We start from the raw sequence: 7,192 nt of genomic DNA, 5'->3' as shown, positions 1-7,192 counted from the left end.
CATTTCTTGCACTTTCATTTGTGTTTAAGTTTCTATTACCTGAAGTCTCCTTTCTGGCTTTGTCTTTGTGTTATTATCACTTTACAATTTTGACATGTTTTGAGCAAGTTGAAATGTTGTTGTTATGAAGCGGACAGGAGACAGAGGTAAGGAAACGTTAGGGTGTTTATTAAATGACAACAAGGAGCACATGAAGGATAGCCAGGAGGATCAGGAATGATGTTGGGGTCTTTTCCTCCGTGGCTGGGTAACAGGAATACACGAGGATGGACAGCACACACCAGATACAGCTGACAGAGGATGACACAGACTTGGAAGGACTGGAAGACAGGACGATTCGGGAGGACCAGGAAGACTAGGAGGAATACAAAGAGAACAGGTAAGTAAATCGTTTGTTTTAGCTGAGGATGACTACGCTGAGTGGTCGCTCAGTTGTCCGCTTTCGTCGAGACGAGCCCGGACCATGAGCGACTGGAGTGCTGTGCTTTTATCTGGTGCTCGTGAATGTGATGCAGCTGTGTGCTCATTAGAAGTCAGGTGATGGTGATCTTCGTGAGTGGGGGTCGTGAGAGCCTGACCAATCCATGACAGTACCCCCCTCCCCAGGGCCCGCTCCTGAGGGCCGACACCTCCGACGCCGTGGTGGTCTCCCTCTGCCTCTAGGCGCTGGGAACTCAGGGTGGCTCTCATGAAACTCCACCATGAGACTAGGATCGAGAATATCAGCTCTGGGAACCCATGTCCTTTCTTCGGGGCCGTACCCTTCCCAGTCCACCAGGTACTCCAACTGGCCACCACGACGTCGGGAACGCAAGATCTCCTTCACTGCGTAGACGGCTCCTTCTTCTAGGAGCAGTGGAGGAGGGGGTTCCTCTTCGTGGTCAGGCTCTGTGGAGGGAAGAACAGGATCGTGATAGGGTTTCAGGAGTGATACGTGGAATGTAGGGTGAATACGGTAGTGAGAGGGTAATTGTAGTTTGTAGGTGACGGGGTTAACCTGTTCCACGATGGTGAAGGGACCAACAAATCGGGGACTTAACTTGCGAGAGGGCAGTCGCATGCGTATGTCCCGGGTGGATAGCCACACCTTTTGTCCGGGTGTGTATCTGGGTTCTTCAGACCTTCTCCTATCGGCGGTTACCTTGCTTCGACGGACTGCCCTCTGCAGATGTTGATGAGCCTCGTCCCAGACTCTCTCGCTCTCCCGGAACCAGTGATCCACTGCGGGGACATCAGATGGTTCGCCATCCCAGGGAAAGAGCGGTGGTTGGAAGCCCAGGACGCACTGGAATGGCGTGAGTCCGGTGGAGGGTTGCCGCAGTGAATTTTGGGCATATTCTGCCCAGCCCAAATACTGGCTCCAGGAGTTCTGGTGACCACTGCAGAAGGTCCTCAGGAACCGTCCCACCTCCTGAATCTTCCTCTCTGTCTGCCCGTTGGTTTGGGGATGATATCCAGAAGAGAGGCTGACGGCCACACCTAGGAGCTTGAAGAAGGCTTTCCATAGACGTGAGATGAACTGTGGACCTCTGTCCGACACAATATCTTCTGGAATACCAAATGACCTGAAGACTTGATTAAAGATATTGTCGGCAGTTTCAAAGGCTGTGGGAAGACCTTTCAGAGGGATTAGTTTGACAAACTTTGAGAATCTATCTACTATGACTAGAATACAGGTATTACCTTCTGACGAAGGGAGGTCAGTGATAAAGTCCACTCCTAGGTGTGACCAGGGACGGTTCGGAATCGGCAAGGGATGGAGCTTTCCAGCGGGTAGATGACGTGGGCTCTTGGATTGGGCACAGTCCTTACAGCCCTGAACATATTGCCTCACATCCCTTGCCATGTTTGGCCACCAGAATCGTTGGGATACTAGCGAGAGAGTATTGTTGATCCCTGGATGTCCAGTGCCTAGCGAGGTATGTAAGGAGTGGATCAGATCTACCCGGTGTTCAGGTGGTATGAACTGCCGATGAGGAGGGCATCCCGGCGGAGCAGGGGCTTCCGGAGTGGCAACGACTGGAGGAGCGTTCCAGGTGATCGGACAAATGGAGATGTGTTCGGGAAGAATCTTCGTTGGGAGTTCTTCATGATCGTGATGCTCGTGTAAACGAGAGAGAGCGTCTGCTCTTAGATTCTTGGGTCCTGGACGATAGGAAATGGAGAAATCAAAACGTGAGAAGAAAAGTGACCATCTGGCTTGACGTGGACATAGTCTCTTGGCCTCTTTGATGTATTGGAGGTTTTTGTGATCTGTGATCACCTGGAACGGATGTTTGGCTCCCTCCAACCAGTGACGCCACTCCTCCAAGGCTAGCTTGATTGCTAGAAGCTCCCTGTCTCCTATGCTGTAATTCTGCTCCGCCGGGCTCAACTTCCGAGAGAAATAGGCACAGGGATGCAGTCGGGGCGGTGTATCATGATGTTGAGATAATACTGCCCCGACGCCGGTGGTGGATGCGTCCACTTCCACCACGAAAGGAAGATTTGGGTCAGGATGAGTCAGGAGTGGGGCCCTTGTGAACTCCTTCTTAAGAAGGCGGAAGGCTGCGGCTGCTTCTTTGGTCCACTCCAGTCCTTTGGGTTTACCCTTGAGGAGATTAGTGAGAGGTGATGTAATCCTGCTGTAGTCCTTGATAAACCGTCTATAAAAGTTAGCAAACCCAAGAAACCTCTGGAGCTCCTTAATGGAAGTGGGTTCTGACCAGGATAGAACAGCCTCAATTTTCTTCCCATCCATACGTATACCGGTTTGGTCAATGATGTATCCCAAGAAATGAATCGACTTCTGGTGGAATGAGCATTTCTCCGCTTTGAGGTAGAGGTGATGTTCTCTCAATGTGTGTAGGACCTCCGCAACGTGTTGGCGATGTTCGGCCTCACTCCGGGAGTAAATGAGGATGTCATCTATGTACACTATTACACAGTGGTGAAGAAACTCCCGGAGGACTTCATGAATGAAGTTTTGGAATACGGAGGGGGCGTTGACCAGACCGTAAGGCATGACCTCATATTCATAGTGGCCAGTAGGGGTCACGAATGCTGTCTTCCATTGGTCCCCCTCACGTATTCTTATCAGATTATACGCGCTGCGGAGGTCCAATTTAGTGAAGACTTTAGCTTCTCGGAGCTGTTCCAAAGCGGCTGGTACCAGAGGAAGGGGATATCGGTATTTTACTGTACCGTTATTTAGGACCCTGTAGTCGATGCATGGACGCAGCCCTCCGTCCTTCTTGGCCACAAAGAAGAAGCTTGAGGCGGCTGGTGATTTTGAGTGACGTATGTACCCCTGACTCAGAGCCTCCCTTATGTAATCTTCCATTGCCTGATTCTCTGGAAGCGAGAGCGGGTAGATCCTACCTCTTGGCAACTGGGCATCTGGAACTAGGTCGATCGCGCAGTCCCATGGCCGATGCGGCGGTAGCTGGGAAGCTCTCTTGGGGCAGAAGACATCATGAAAGGAGCTGTACTCCTTAGGAATGTGGATAGACTGCTTCTCAGGAGGGCTCTCGACCGATGTTGCAAACAAAGAAATGGGGTTCCGACCTTGAAGAGGGAGATTTGGAAAACAGGCAGGTGTACATCCAGATCCCCATTTCTTTATCTCTCCTGTGCCCCAAGAGATGATGGGATCGTGCTTCACCAGCCACGGGCGCCCTAGAATGATGTCCATATTTGCACCCTCCAGAACCAGAAATTGAATCCTCTCTTGATGTAACAACCCCACTTGAAGAAGGATGTCTTCGCATTGTCGATGGATACGGGTCGAAGATCGAGTGCACTGGGTTATCGGTTGTATCTGGTATATATGCGAGGACGCCTCAGTACGGAGGTGGAGTTGACGACAGAGGGATTGGGAGATGAAGTTCCCTGCTGACCCGGAGTCGATGAGGGCTGTGACAAGGAGAGAAATAGAGGCAGTAGTTATTTGTACGGTGGTAGTAAGTGGTTTACATTGTTCAATATTCGTACTGAATACACTCACTGAAGTCCGAATGGGACGAAGGGGACACTCCATACGGGTGTGTCCACTGACACCGCAGTATAGACACAGACCCCGGGTCAGCCTCCTCTGTCGTTCCGCTGATGTCAGTCTTCCAGACTCTATTATCATGGGTTCTGGTTCTGGAGAGGCTGTTGACTCAGGCGATTGGAGGAGTGCAGACGAGGGGGTGATGGTGTCCTGTTGATAGGAACGGAGACGATCGGAACATCGGAGAGAATGTTGGATGAATCTCTCCAGACCCATTGTATCATCTAATGTGGCCAGTTGGATTCGGAGAGTGGGTTCCAAGCCGAGCCGGTACGTGGTCAACAACGATCTCTCATTCCATCCACTTGCAGCTGCTAGAGTGCGAAACCGGAGAGCATATTCCTGTGTAGATAGAGTACCTTGCTTTAGATGATACAGCTGCTCTCCAGCGGCTACTTCCCCATCAGAACGTCCAAACACCTCTTTGAAATACTCCGTGAAGGTAGTGATGGAATTCATGACCGGCCCGGCTTGGTTCCAGATCGTCTCAGCCCATTTAAGTGCAGGTCCAGAGAGTAGAGATACGATGTAGGCGATCTTCGACTTATCTGTGGGATATAGAGAAGGTTGCATTTCGAATATGAGGGAACATTGTAACAGAAAACCATTGCACTCCCCCGCTCCGCCTGAGTAGGGCGCTGGTCGGGCCATGGGACTGGAAGGAAGGGCCGAAGAAGAAACTGTGGAGGCGGAAGTGCTCGGTGCTGGTGGTGCGTTGGAAAGTGGAGCTGGTGGCTGTAGAATCCGCTTCAACTGGTCCACCAGCTCTTGAAGGTGATCGGGGGTGCTCATGTTGTCGTCGTTATAGGTCCGGGCTTCTGTTATGAAGCGGACAGGAGACAGAGGTAAGGAAACGTTAGGGTGTTTATTAAATGACAACAAGGAGCACATGAAGGATAGCCAGGAGGATCAGGAATGATGTTGGGGTCTTTTCCTCCGTGGCTGGGTAACAGGAATACACGAGGATGGACAGCACACACCAGATACAGCTGACAGAGGATGACACAGACTTGGAAGGACTGGAAGACAGGACGATTCGGGAGGACCAGGAAGACTAGGAGGAATACAAAGAGAACAGGTAAGTAAATCGTTTGTTTTAGCTGAGGATGACTACGCTGAGTGGTCGCTCAGTTGTCCGCTTTCGTCGAGACGAGCCCGGACCATGAGCGACTGGAGTGCTGTGCTTTTATCTGGTGCTCGTGAATGTGATGCAGCTGTGTGCTCATTAGAAGTCAGGTGATGGTGATCTTCGTGAGTGGGGGTCGTGAGAGCCTGACCAATCCATGACAGTTGTCCTGCCAGTAATACAGCTCATCAAAACAACTTTAGAATATGTTTGTGTGACATGATAAATTGAATCAAACACAGAGTGCCAGACAATGATTCATGTTCTATGAATCATAAAAATTTTGGCATGAAGCGTTCAGGTCTGCACAACCTAACTCTTAATATGATTTTTATTAAACAAACTGATTTTAAACATCCAATCTGTTTGCTTTTTGATGATACAATTGTCAGCATGATAAAGTCGAGGCTTCGGTTGTTTGGTGAACATTTGTGATAAATATTTTGAACAAACTCGTGTTGCAACTCTGATCATCAAATCTTGTTGTTCATATACGATGAGTTTAAACCATCTAAAATGTTAGATCGTCAGAACTATAGAATATCAATAGCAAACACTTTTATCCAGAGTCACTTCCAAAAGTGACTTATTTGTAATCTTACAAACAGGAGAATCATAAAGTGATTCATTGTAATACAAAGTCACTCTCAATGTCAGAAAAAAATACAAGACAGAAAAGGGAGGAACTTTTTTTTTGGAACATTACACAAGAAACAAACTGTAAACAAACATTTCTTGCTCTTTCATTTCTGCTTAAGTTTCTATTACTGATTACTGAAAGTCTTCTTTAGTGAACATTTGTGACAAATATTTTGAACAAACTATTGTTGCAACTCTGATCATCAAATGTTTTTGTTCATATACGCTGAGTTTAATGCATGTAAAATCTGTTAGAAAGCATATTTTGGTCAAATAATTAAAAAATTTTATCTTCACTATAAAAAACCATTTTTATTGTACATTTATATTTATTTATTAAAAAAACAAACACTATTATCCAGCGTGACTTACAATAATAATTTTATGTATATGTATGATTTTAAACTTTTATATTTTTAAAAAAATTTTGAACATTTCACAAGAAACCAAGTTTTAGTAAACTGTAAAGAAACAGTTCTTGCAATTTAATTTGTGTTTAAGTTCCTATTACTATCCTATCCTATTTATTACAACTACAAAGTAGGCAAATCAATCTATTGTGTTGCTGTGTTTTGTTGGCAGCTCTCTAACTGTGGCCTAATGGTTAGAGAATTGGACTTGTAATCAGAAAGTTGCAGGTGAAAATTCTGACAGTAAATAACCAAAATATTCACACGTGAATAACCATCCTAAAGATCTCACAACCTTCAAAACAATGGCTGAGGTGAGTCCCTTGAGCAAGGCACCGAACCCCCAACTGCTCCCAGGTGCACACAGCTCCAGATGTGTGTTCATTTTGTGTGCGTGCGTGCGTTCGCGCGCGCGCGCGTGTGTGTGTGCGCGTGTGTGCGTGTGTGTGTGTGTGTGCGTGCGTGCGTGTACGCACTTGCATGGGTTAAATCCAATAGGTTAAAGCCACCCTAAGTTGATCAACTGGTTTTATCTTGTCACCAGTCTGGTTTTAGAAGGGTGTTGGCCATTTCACAGCTTAGAAAAAAAATAAACATTCAATAGCAGTAGGCTATTTAATTTCAGTAGCAAATAATTTTTATTTTCTGTGTGTATGTGATATATCTTTATATATATATATATATATATATATATATATATATATATATATATATATATATATATATATATATATATATATATATATATATATATATATATATATATATATATATATTTAAAGCCAGCCTGTTTTTTTAGCAGAAATATGTGACAAACATAATAATTACTTGTTTAATATGTTGCAGGCAAATTTTTAATGTATAATTTATAACAGATAATATTACTAATGTAACATTAATGTTTCTGTTGCTTGTTTTTAAAACTGCAGATGTATTTTTATATTGTGAGATTTGGCAACATTGGTCACACTTAAATATGATTTA

The sequence above is a fragment of the Danio aesculapii genome, chromosome 19, assembly GCF_903798145.1.
Source record: "Danio aesculapii chromosome 19, fDanAes4.1, whole genome shotgun sequence".
Classification (NCBI taxonomy): Eukaryota; Metazoa; Chordata; class Actinopteri; order Cypriniformes; family Danionidae; genus Danio; species Danio aesculapii.
Note: the sequence above shows the minus strand (reverse complement) of the source record.